This window comes from Astyanax mexicanus, chromosome 10, assembly GCF_023375975.1.
Source record: "Astyanax mexicanus isolate ESR-SI-001 chromosome 10, AstMex3_surface, whole genome shotgun sequence".
NCBI lineage: Eukaryota > Metazoa > Chordata > Actinopteri > Characiformes > Acestrorhamphidae > Astyanax > Astyanax mexicanus.
The window spans coordinates 37,070,119-37,083,451 of NC_064417.1; the positions used below are offsets into that span (position 1 = coordinate 37,070,119).

Genomic DNA, 13,333 nt, shown 5'->3' on the forward strand with positions numbered 1-13,333 from the left:
GAGCAGCAATGCTATCCTTCCTTCCTGAATGTAAATTTCTACTCAAGCCGCATACAACACTGGCAGTTGGCAAGTGCTGGTAGCGCCCGTGTGTGTGCTAGCGTTGTGTGTTTTTCCTTGTGGTCGACAAACTGTTGCGGGTGGCGAGTTTGTGGAGCTGCTCGTGAGCTAGCTCAATCGCTAGCGAGTAAGTTGTTGATAAGCTTAGCTCGCCTACTGTAACGGTCCTGTCTGTCTGTGGCAGCTTAGTAGAGCCAACAGCTGCTTAACTGACTGGCAGGGCGCTGATCCCAGAGCAGACAGCAGCACACACACACTCTCACACTCACACATCATAGTGAAACATTGTCAACTAGCTGGACTTGTGTTTGTGTGTGGTTTAAATTCGTTTATTTTATGTGACTCGTTTGGCATAACTAGCTTAACTGTTGTTTCTGTTGATAAATAGAGGAAGCTTTGTTTTCGTGTGAAATGAGAAATGTTTGTAGTGTTTCTCTTAAGTAGCTAGTTTTAAGCAAGCTAATTACCAAAACAAGCACTACAAGCACTTAGGTTAACCTATAGCTACATCTCTTACTTGGCCTGTGTGCAAGTTAGTTAGTTTATGTTATACAAAAAGTATTGCCCATTAGTCTCTTTTACTTTTGGATTATTATAAATAATAAATAGCAAAATGTCTTATTACCACACAGTGATGCATCATGTTACTTACTAAGATCATTTGCTTAAATTTAGAGTCTTTTAAGTATTAATATTTGGTTTAACTGTATCAGTGATGCAGAAGATAATGTATTCAGCATATAATGTGCTCCACAGGTTGCATGAATGCATTTGCATCCGTTCAATTTAGGCATGGTAAGGATTTCTCCTTTTCCATTACTCTATTCAGATCAAAGCATGGCCAAGACAAATAGTGATTTGATGCTTAGTGGTTGTGGAAGGGAGGGATGTGGGGCTGAAAGTTAGATGGCAGCCTTGGGCAAGTTGCAGATGGTTGGATTTGTATTGATTGGGCCAGCCAACTGCCACTGTTTGTCTGCACTTCAGTTGAAATGGCATGGCTAGAATGACTGCACGCTATCCGCTCTCTCGAGGGCCAAACGTGATAAATATGACAAGTTTTTTGTTAAGTTTAGTGCTTTAGATGACTCTGTTTTGTACATTGTGCCAGTGGTCAGTGGTGTACAACAGGCAAAAGCAGTTTATTTTCCTGACTGAGCACCTTCATCCATTTTAGCCTTGTGGGAATGAATTGTATTTTGAAGATTGTAAACAAAAATGATGTATGAATCCTTCATTTAGCATGTGAAGCTCGATTTGTCACCTAATGCATTCCCTTCTTGGATTTGTGCCGGAAAGCGAATGAGACTGCATTCATGGACGTCTAAATAATTCAACAAAGCATTGTTTCAGGAGAATGTTGACTGCTGCTGTTCTCATGTGATTAAAACCATCAATAATGCAGCAACTTTCTCCATTATCCCAATTTTTCAGCTTTCCCACCTCAGAGTAAGTTCTCTGTTTTCTTCTTGGCTCTGGCTTTCAAGCTGGCCCTATTGCTCGCATCCTCCCCTACCTTGTTGGAAAAGTATCCAATTTGTCTGTGCAAGCATTTCTAAGCATGTTGCAATCGATAAGCCCTAAGTGTTTGATCAGGCCTGTGACCTATGCTGTCCTGAGAGAAAGAGAGAGAGAGGATGTGTGATATGTTTTTAACAGAATTATTCTTTGCTACTTGAGCTGTTTTGGGGAGTTTCTTGATGCATTGGCTTGCTGCATGAGGTTTAATCACTGCAGTGCATCAGGCTGGCTCTGCTTAGAAGAGGGCAGGACCCTGGCAAGAGGTCCAGTAATCCTGACCAGCTCAGTACATCAGCACACACACACACACTTCCATCTTTCCTTTTCTCTGTCATCATGTACACCACCACAGGGCTACAGCTCTGTAAACACTGTGCTCAGCACTTCATTCACTCCAAAAAAAATTACGTTTCCTCCTCATTAGATGTAAATTGTTAGGTGGAAAATTTGTGATCTGTCACTTCTCTTTATTAAGCAATGACAAATGTTTCTATCCCACAGCCTCTTTAACAAATTCATGTTAAACATTTGTCTGTGTGATGCCTTTTTTGGTTTAGAAAGTACAGAGTCACTGTTTGGATTTCCATATATTTAAATGACCTCCCACACTCTTCCAGTACTCTCCCAAGGTTTGTTTTACAATTGTGGGAAACATTGCATCATACTTTATTGCTTATCTGTGAAATATAGATCTGATTTTTCTGTATTTTTGTGCAGACTTTGCGCTGACTTCATTGTGGAAAACAAATAATTTGACCATCATTACACAATTTTTTTTGAACCCTTCAGAAAACCTACATATTAGAATTATTTCAATTCAAGCTAATTGCTACTGTTACTACAGTAATCTTTAGCTTTTTCCTCACTATCTAAAGCTAGTGTTTCAGCTGTCTCTGAATCATATGACATAGCTCAACACTTTTTTTAACAGTGTGAATACTGAAGCTACTGGAAAGTAACTTTAAATAATACTTGTAAGGAAGTGGGTTTTCATGTCCCACTCACATTTCTGTATGTCCTAATGCAATAAGTGGATTACTGGTCCAAGTTGTGCTGCAAGAGAAGCGGAGTGAATGCCTACTGCTGCACGTGCCTCTCTGCTTTGGAAACATGAGTGCAAAATTTCAGGAGGACGAACCGGGAGACATGCCAAAACAGCCTTATCGCTTTGACTGGGTGTGGGTGTGTACTGTGTACTGTGTGTGTATGTGTGGCTGTGAGAGGAGGTGGTGTGGGCGCAGGTGGAGGAGATCAGAGATTGGGATCTGATGAGTTGCCCACACTGAGGGTGATGATGACAGGAAGGCCAGGCTGGCAGGGACCGCAGGGATATTGGGTTTTTATGAGCCGCCCAAACGCTTTCACAAAATAACATCAAGAGCAGGCGTTTTATGGTCCAGCTCGGCCTGGATCTGAACTGCAGTCGTGACTGTCTGCTTTTTTTCCCCTCCTTTTCCCTCCCTCCCTTCTTCACAGGGAGAGCAGCAGGCGATATGATATCCGTGAATGTTTGAGACTGAAGAGTTTATTTGTCACTGCCTCGGAGCTGATGAGCCGTGTAAGACAGCGTAAGACTCTTCTCGGTTTCTCTGCTCAGGTTAGATACGGAAAGCAAATGGAAAATGTGCAGAAGTAAATGAAGGCTCTGCAGATGCAAACACTGATGAGAGCGTTCTGCTGTCACTATGACTGTACTTTCTGACAAGCTGATCCAGCATGAGGCCATTGAGAAGGAGCTACAGTTGCTGCTGTTTGCTTTTGTGCTATGGGTTGTACAGTAGTCACACCTTAGCAAATACGTATATTAAACCATGACCCAAAGGATAACATGTTTGAACTGACCTAACACAAAGATCTGCTTACAGTTGTTTGTCAATGTTTTTTTATCAGCCAGCCAGTTTGTCACAGAACAGGAGCGCTCATGAGCTACCTGTTTAAACAGTCAACTTGAAAACGCAAGTTTATTTGTTACAGATTGCTTTGTGAAGACACTTTCTCAGTGAACAAGCATGCAAGACATTGTGATGATGTCAGTTAATTTTTATGCCATTTTTCCCAGTTGGTGGTAAAAATCACAGAAGATTCTTTTTGGCCTTGTTCTTCTTTTTGTTTCATGTTGTGTAATTAAACAAATATTCCATCTTAAAGCAAAAGTCTGTGAGAAAAAGATTTTTTGGTGTTGTGGCGTGGTCCCTTTTGCCGCAGCTGCGTAGTAACCAACTAATGATGCCGGATCCTCTTTCAGAGGCTATGCACGTGTCGTGGATAAAAGGGGATATTTGCCAATGTTCTGTATGGCTTATCAAACCTCTTAATATTGCTCATGTAGAGGTGCAAGGATTAGTGATGCAAGGATGATTTAGTTACAACATCTGTGTAATAAACACCACTACACTCTACCATTTCCTCACCAAAAGCATTATTTTGCAAGCAGCACTGCAAGATTCCATCCACCTTGCTCCACTCTGGTCTTTCATAGCACAAAACACAATGCAGGCTTTGAAAGTGGCCCATAGATGAGCTTGTTAAGAAGTTCAGTAGGAAATTTTAGATGGTACACTGTCCAGGTATAAACAGCCGCTGTTCTGTTGCCCAAGTATAAATGCCGGACATTTCTTCCATCCTCACATTAAGCTCTTTAGAAAATGCCTTTATTCAGAGATGGTCACTGTAGGTGGGTAGGAATGCTCCAACCTCCTCAACACTCACTATAAATGTGGGAATAAGTTGATCTCTGTGCTCTCTGACTCTCTCTCTCACTTTCTGTCTCTCTCTCACTTTCTGTCTCTCTCTTTCTTTCTGTCTGTCTCTCTCTCTCTTTCTGTCTCTCTCTGTGCTCATCTCTGTGCTTGTCTCTGTGCTCGAGTCCAGCACAACAGGTTGCTCCCTGCTGGCAGATGTGGCTGTTAGCGCTGTGTCTAGCTGATGCGATTGCAGCACAAAAGCTGAGTGGCGTTTAATCCCTTCGCCAGAGCCATGAGTACCTCGGCTGCCCCCCAGGAGCCCTCTTTGCCTCCCCAACACTGACAGACGAACGCTTTCTCCTGCTCACGTTTTCTCTTTCACTCTCACACCTCTCCACATTTATAATGGCAGAACTTAATTTTATAGCTACAATATACAGTTAATAACCAAGATGCAAAACTTCTCAAGGAGCCAGATCATCTTATGTTGGGTCAAAATACACTGCCTGGCCAAAAAAAAACCCACCTGGATTTAACTAAGCAAAGACCGGAAACATATTGATAATCTTTGGGATGTGTTGGAGAAGACTTTGCTTAGAGGCCCAACCAAATATTAGAGTGTGTTACATTTATGTCCAGGCAGTGTAGTTTATTCTAGAGATGTCAATCCAATGTAGTGACTCAGCATCGGGGCCAATCCAATTACATTTTAGTAAACTGGGATTCAACTGTTTTAATTCCAATCCATTTCTGAGTCAATTTTAACTAGGGATGCACCAATTAATAATTTCAGTTCTTAGTTGTTAAATAATATTTGTGGAATGTATTGTACCCAATCAGATTCCATTTGTTAAATTAACTGTAAATATGGCTGCTGTAAGATTTAAACTGGAATTTAATATCTGAACATAAGTGGATTTTCTCAGTTTTCTTAAAATGGATTACTCACTAATAGTTGATGACGGGTAGAGGACAGGTTCGATAGTAAAATTCTGCTGTTTATATTATGTATATATCTGTAGGTTCTGATGAACATGAGTTATTAAGCCTGGAGTACTTCCATGTTTCTTCATTGTGGGCATTAGGTTCAGTGAAAAGATTAGTCCCATTGGTCGGCCTAATTCTTTGATACCCAATCCAGCTATTTTTGTTAATATTTTACTAATATAAATGTTGGGACCAATATTTGAGGTTTCTATTGAATTTGTGCATCCGTAGTTGTAATTATATTGTTCAAACTGTTGTCTGGCATTTTTAGGGTGCCTATTTTAGGGGCATTATTGCCCAGCTGACAGCACAATGGAGAGTTCTCAGAAGGTAAATAAGAGTTTAGATTCTGTAACTAAACTCCAACATGACCACAAAAAGGGTGTAGGGCTATACAGCTCAGTAATATGCGATGAGCTCTGTTCTAAGCTCTGTTGTAGCATCAGTATTTGTGATAAGTTGTGTTTGTGGTCGTTCCAATGAATACTGGTGTCAAATTAACAAACTAATTTACACTCTTTTAGCAAAGTTCAGCTAAGGCTTCATAGTTATTCTTTGTGAAGCACTTGGCTTTTTGAGCCTCTGTAATCTATTTGGTTATGCTCTCACATCGCTGTGCCACTGAAACTCTGTGTTTATATCAAGCCATCCCATATATCAAAAACGTTGATGCAATTCACTGCAATGCTTTTTATAACTACAGCTGCACCCTTTATAGTTTTTGGAAAAGTGTAGAGTATCTGATCTAAAATTTGTATTTTGTTTTGATATTTATATTTGTTTATTACTCTTGCAGGTTTTGCACAAATTAAATTCTGTAGTAAAAATGTGTATGAGGTTATGTATGTTAGGTATGCCAGGTCCCAGACTATGTGTGTGTTCCTACACCTTTGGTTCTCAGTAGGGCACTAGTTTACCACAGAAAGCTTTGTTTCAATTCCTATATCAATACCATACAATTAAAGGTAATTCTGTACTAATTTGGTATGACTAAATCAGTATGAAATCTCCATTTATTAGCTGTAAGATTTCATTTAGCATTTTAGTGTTTAATATAGGCCCGTCACAATATTTTTTTAGATGACATACTGTCACAGAAATAGTTGTGATAAACAATATTATTGTCATTTTAAGACACATTACACATTAATTAAAAGCTCTTTTAATGATTAAGAATGTTGAAGAATTGAAACCTGGATGTAGAATTGTTTAAATATCATAGATACAATTTAATTGTTTTTAAACAAAGTTGGCGTACTGGCTAATTCACAATATTAAGTCCTCTCATTATCGCCATATTCTCAATAATTATTGAGGTCAGGAAAATTATTGAGCTTTTCTCCATTTATTGTACAATAAGCTGATTATTATACCAGACCTGAATACATGTAATTGATATTATTTAACATAATTATTTTGGCAGGCCTTGACAGATGTGTTAAGCAGTGTCATTCTAGTTTCTTATGATTTATGTTCCATACTGCTGTCATTATCTGTGAACCATCATGTGTGCTAGACTACACCCAGAATTGTGCTGTTTTTATTTTATATATCTTTAATAAATATTAGCTTAATCTCTGACAAACTATTGTTTCCTGCTTAAGTAGAAATTCTGTTGTTTGTTCAGGGCCTGTGTTCTAGAAATGGACTACAATGGCAATGTTGGCAAGCTGGTGGCTTAATTACAGTTAGCCAGTGCCAGAGGATTATTTTCTGCCCTATTTAGTTCAAAATAGTTGTGTGTGTTTGTATTGAGACAAAAATAGGGCAAGGTTTATTTAGGTACACAAACTTAATTTGAAATAGTGCTGTAAAGGTAGTATTCAGCGTCTTACTTTGTTTTGGTTGTTTTTGTGTTCATTGATTTTGGTCTGCTGGTTTATCTGAGATCTGAGATTAAGAGATACAATCCAGAGGAAAAGATTGAATGGGGGATTATTTATTTGTGAATCAGTGTCTTATTGTGTGTGTGTGTGTGTACACACTGGCCTTTCTTGGCTTATTTTTGAAAAGATCAGACACGTGCTACATGTGATCTGATCCATCATTCATGAAACATGAAAGCTGCAGCCCCCTCCACCATACTGAACTGTTCATAATCCCTCTCTCTTCTTTCATCTGGCAGCCCATCCTCCCCATCAATAGCACAGCTCTTTAGCATCCCATAATGTTTTAAAGAAGCACAGACCTGAATCCTGCAGCACCACCAGCCTTTTCCTGGTGCAGACTGAGGTAGTAGGGAGCTTTTAACTCCAAGTCACCAGTGGCCCAACTGAAGGCTGGATGTTCTAACAGGACCAGTGAGCATCAGCTCATAAATATGTTTGCTACATGGACTTTCGTCATGAATACAGATTAGGCTTGTGCTTACTGAAATATTAATACAACATAAATGAATGATGCATTTGGAGCTCAGTTAATCTTAGAAGGAGAAGACTGACAGACAGGAAGTGAACGCTTCTAATACACATGTAAAAACAAACACACGTACACACAGCATTTGGCAGATTAGCTTTTAGGTCTCCCTAGGTGGGCCAATCACACATCCTGCTGTCTGGCAGGCATGCTAACAGACAGACTAAATGTTTGACATAATATTAGGTGTGTTCAGCATCCTAAAGACACTTTAGTGGTGTCAGGCCTCAGGACTTAGGATTGCTCACTCTAAGATAGATAGGTAAGTAGATAGGTTGCCATTTACACATTTCACGAAGGTTATGCACAAAGGTTATTTTACTTAATTTTGACAAGAAACATGTTTAGCTGTTTATTTTTCTTTTCTACTGCCAAGTGTTTTTAGGTTTATCCCACTATTGTCAGTCATTAGCTGAGCATTATGCCATTTGGCTGTAATGAAGTTTTCCTTGTTCCAACTCATTGCTCCTCTAAAACGAGTCATTTTTGTTTTGTGTGTTCATTTCCTCTTAGCTGTGCATTTAGAGATCGATAGCTTAAGCCCTGCAGCTGTGTTTTAACCTCCTGCTCTAATTGAATGGTTGGTCAGCCAGTGGCTCTGTGGGGACGGCGTGCCTCTTTTTGTGCTGCACTATCGACACGCTCTCGAGCCCTCTCGGCCCGTTCTCATCCGCTTTGGCTCAGTGCTTTCAGTCTGTGCTGAGCCCCTGAGCTTCTACACCAGGTCTCCTGATTACGCCTTCAATCTCAGGCTGCTGCGGTGGGTTTGCGTGACATTTAAAAAGGTATTGTATTACCAGCCTGCTGTTCCTCACGGCCCTGCTATCAGATGACCGTAATGGTGGGCATTGTGGGCTTGTATTGGAAGAGCCATTAAATGCAGCTGCTGTGGGCATATTTGTGAGATGGCAGTCTTGTTTTCTAAGGAACTGAAAAGCATCTGAAACGTGTAATAGAAAGCAGTGATTTTAATAACATATAAAAGTGTCAGTTGCAGTAGAATGTGTTTTCTTTTTTCTGCCCCATTTACACTTTTCTCAATGTGCTATAATTTATTTCTTTACTGCCTTAGTTTAAAATTTAAATGAAAATAAGGGAAGTTAAATAAAAGGAAAATAAGACTAAAACAAGCAATTAATAATAAAACAAGTAATTGAAATTGACTCCGTTACTGCCCTGATTGAGCTGCAACTAGGAGAATAAGGCATGTGATATGTGTGGTTTGCAAACTGTAAGAATTCATAAACTGCAAAGATTCTACCATTACTTAACAAGATATAGGAACAGAAATGTCCAATTCTTTTTTTGTTGCCTAAAATGTGAGGATTCCACCATGGTCTACCAGTTTAATTTCCTTACAGTGAAATATATCAACAGTAACTTTTGCAAAGATTCAGCAGCTACATGGTACAAACTGCCGTCTGCTAAAATGAAAGAATAGCCATTATCTTGGATTTGTAGATTTTTTTTCTTAACTGGGATGTAGTACTATTTGTTTGTTTAATGACTGCACTGAACTTAAGTAATTCCAAATGCAGGGCGTAATGTTATGTGTTGTCTTCTGTAAGTGGCAGTGCAGTGTATTTAAAAGTAGGGTCATGCATGTCTGTTATTTATTTGCTGTGGCTCTCTCGTCCCCTGTCAGCTGACTGACCTACTGTGATATCTTTTTTTACTCACTGAATGATCAGGGTGTCAGGCAGAGTCATGTATGGCAGGCTGTGTCTTAGTAAGAGCTTTGTTGTTCCTGTCATTCTGCACTGCCGCCATTTAATCTTCCTACCGTCGACACACCGTGTCTTAACTCCAGCCCCATGTTACCTCAAAGACAAACAAGCCAGTTATAAATGGCAAGAGGTGTTATATCTACAGATAAAAATAACGAAATCATTTTTTTTTGGCAAAAGCGGTCTTCTTTATTGGCTTACAGGTAATCCATGTAAAATGCAAATTGTTCATACTGGTTCAAATTTTAGATTGGCCTTGCTGGAACTTGTCACATATTAACTGCATAGAGTTACAAAGAAAGAAGATAGAGTACCTGGTGGTTACCTGTTTTCTGACCCAAAAGTGAAGATAGAAATCAGCAATCAATCAATTTAACTTGCTTAGGGATTAAATTTTTTTGGTTTGCTTTTTCGTCACATTTCGGATTTTTAGGATTGTAATAGTGCTGTCAGTTGATTAAAAACATGATTGTATTCATGTTGGGGCGCTATGGAATACATTATGTAGCAATAGTTTGAAGGAAATACATTGACCAAAACAGGTTGTGTTAAATAAAATCAATTTTGGGGAAAAATGTTACTGATTTCATACTACGCTAACAGTGAATTATTATTACATCACACCACTATATACAATTCCCACACACATTAAACCTTCACTCTTTTTATCCATCACTAGAACAAGTAAGAATGAGAGAATGTTACTGCCGTATTTCTGTGCGTATGTGTGTCTTGTGTGTGTGTGTGTGTGCCAGCCAAGACCAGAATGGGCCTCTCCACTTCCACTGGGCACCCCTCTGGACTCTGTGCCCTGTGTGCCATTGTTCTGTCTGTTGGCTGACACAAGCAATAATCCTGACATCTGGCCCGTGTCCAGCCTTGCTGTGGAGTGCCACCTCTGAGCCAGCCTCCAGAGGCTTTCCCTCCAGTCACACTCTACTATCTCTCTCTGTGTTTTTTCTTTCTTTCTTTTTCCCTCGCTTTTGCCATCTTTGCAATCTCTGTATTCCTCTTACTGTCTTTTTGTCCTTCTCCTCCTGTTTTTTCTCTTTCCACACTTCTTACATCTTTCTCCTTTTTTTTCTCTCCATCATCCACCATGCACATCTCTTTCGTGCTTTCCATCATTTCCTCTTGTTTTTAGTATATATTTGTTTTACTTTCTCTCTTGCAGTGCCTTATTATTGATTCATTTGCACTGTTTATGCCTTTTCTTTTTTCATGTCTGTGGGTTTTTAAGAGCCATGCGTCAGAGTTTCCTCTCGTTTCCTCTTTTTCCCTCTAGCGAGTTTCAGGGGAACCTGGCTGTAAAGGATGTTGGCAGTAGATTGTAGCTCTAGTGATGCCACATGATCAGAACTGAACATGTAAAAAGAGAAAAATGGAGCAAAAATGAGAAAGAAAATAATAAAAAAAAGATAAAAGCTGCTATTTGGATGGACATTCTGTGTCGCTTGTTTCTGTTTTGTGGTGTGTGGTTATTGTGGTTAGTCTAGGCGTGACTAGCCTGTGGCAAATAAAATTAGCGGTGAGCGAGACAGTGAGGCCGTGGGGGCGGGGCGAGAGGGGGGTGTTAAGAGCAGCTCACGCTGGGAAATGTGTGTCAACCTCTGAGCCCTTTATCTGAGGCTGGCCTCAAGAGATACACACAGCCGCGTGAAATGGATACACACAGAGTGGAATCCACTCAAAGCCCCTCTCAGGGAGTTTAGGCACGGGCTACTTTGATAAATGGAAAAGTGTCCTCTGGGTTCAAGTAAAGGTTTAAATGACAAGGCACTGGACGGCCATCCTATTAAATCATGTTTATTACGGAGGAGAAGCTTAGATGATCGTCTCTGCCTGTCAATTACTCTGCCCTTAGAGGAGATTAAGTCTAGACAGTAAACAAACGTATTATGCCTTTCAATGCCATGCTCTGAGTGCATGTCTCCTTATCAGAGTAAGTGTGGCATTATGTAGGTGTGTTCACTTAGCAGACAAAATTGTCTACATTTAAAATGTTATCCTATAAAATCTGTTAAGGCCTATCTTATTCTTTGCTTTTTAATGTGATGTAACAAAAATGTTTGCATATTTAGTGTACAGCAGTGTAAAAGCTCATTTATACTACCATTACATACAAAAATGAATGGCAAGGGCAAGGATTGTAACATTCAGTCTTCATGTATTTCTATGTGGCATAGTGGGTAATTATTGTATTTATGAAGGAGAGGTTAGGGGTCTCCTGTTTGTATAAAATGTTGCTATTAAAGGTAAGGAGTAAGTGGGAGAATAGAGTATAAGGGAAGGGAATGGGATCTATGTATGACCCCAGTTGTTAGGTGCAAAATTTATTTTCCTAAATTATTTGACATAAAATGTGTCCTTTACATTGGCATGGATGTTTAGCAATACATTCGCTAGAGTGCAGTTTATAGTCAAATGTTTCTAACAACAACAAATATGGGAATGGTGGAAGACATTATGATAACGTAGTTGGGTTTTAAAGCATAGCTTGTTCCAAAGTTAAGGACTCTAGGGATACAGCAGACGTTTTAGGGTGATTTTTAAGGACGCAACTGATGTATCTCTCCTAACCCATGGGGACCCATAGATCTCTGCACAAAACTGGCAGTATATAATATATAGCAATTATAGTATTATTTAAAAAAAAAATAAAAATTCATGTTAGTTTATAATGTTACGGTTTATTTCTGTGAAGTAGAGTTTCACACCAATGCTAGAAGGGGTAGGACCTTTCTGTTTTGTATGTGTGACTAATAGGTTTTAGTTTTAAGGCCTGTTTCATTTCACTGCAGCTTTGCCTTAGACACTACTGCGGGAATCTCTGGTGGTTAAACCCACAGTAACATCATAAGTGGACATTAGTAGTAAAATAAACTGTGAGATGTAGGCCATGGCCCTTTAAAAGCTAAGCTCACAAGATGAGGAGAGCTTTGTGAATACTAATTAATTCTGATGTAACTAAACATTCTGTTTGGAGCTTTCTGAAGGTTTTGGAGTCCTTTGAGTGACGTCATGGCCCTCCCCTTCATCTGGCTGCATCAGTCCTCCAGTTAGCTCTCAGTGGGGTGTGTAGTACAGGGACACATAATCAATCACAGTCTCCTCTCCCAGAGATCACATCCCCTTCCACTCCACTCTGTGTGCAGCCATTAATTATGGACGTTCTGCTCCCTAATGTGTCAGGGAGCCTGAGATTAGATGGAAAAGCCACTCAGGCATTTCACTTTGCTATAATTGTAAAAGATGGGATATGGTAATGATGCTGAGACAATGATGCTGATACATAGTAGTGCCATTAGGATTGGCTTTTTCATTTACCAGTAGTTTTACATTTTTACAAGTTTATTTCCATTCTCTGCTGTAGGTGTTACTTTTTAGAAAGACTTTCTGCTTAGTTAGTTAACATTTTATTGAATCCAATGTCCTATTACTCCTCATCAGAGTTTTTGTTTTTGGTGTGGCTAGTGCACCAAATTAGTGCATGTGGTGCTTTTTGATTGGTCATGAATTTGTTTGTAAATCCCTATAAACCTTAAAAAAACTAAAAAGTTTACTAGACTTTACCTGTGTTTGTATGCCACTAATAACACTGCCAGAGCCAAATGTTCGAAGGTAAATATGAAGCTATTCTTTTTATATTACATCCCTTATATTTAGATTTTATAATCCATCTGTTTTTAAATACACTTGATCCAAAGTATCAAGGAGGAGAGAAGGGCGCTTGCTCCCACTGATCCCCTTGTCATGACCTCCAGGTCTTGCTGTGTGCTCCTGCTTGCCAGCTGTCTCTGCTTAGGTTCAGGTGAGGTCTCAACTGTGCACCCCACACCCCAGCCTAGACCCCTCCAATTACTACAGATCTGCTCCGACTGCCCTATATTAGCATCCCGCCTGCTGCCTACTGTACACACAGATGGCCAAGGGGCGACA

The 13,333-nt window shown here is 39.7% G+C and overlaps 1 protein-coding gene across 7 annotated transcripts in view; it reads left to right on the plus strand.

The window, feature by feature from the left end:
- The window catches only part of atp8a1 (ATPase phospholipid transporting 8A1), a 151,736-nt gene that overhangs the window by 356 nt on the left and 138,047 nt on the right, over positions 1 to 13,333 (plus strand). The gene's annotated exons all lie outside the window — the stretch shown is intronic.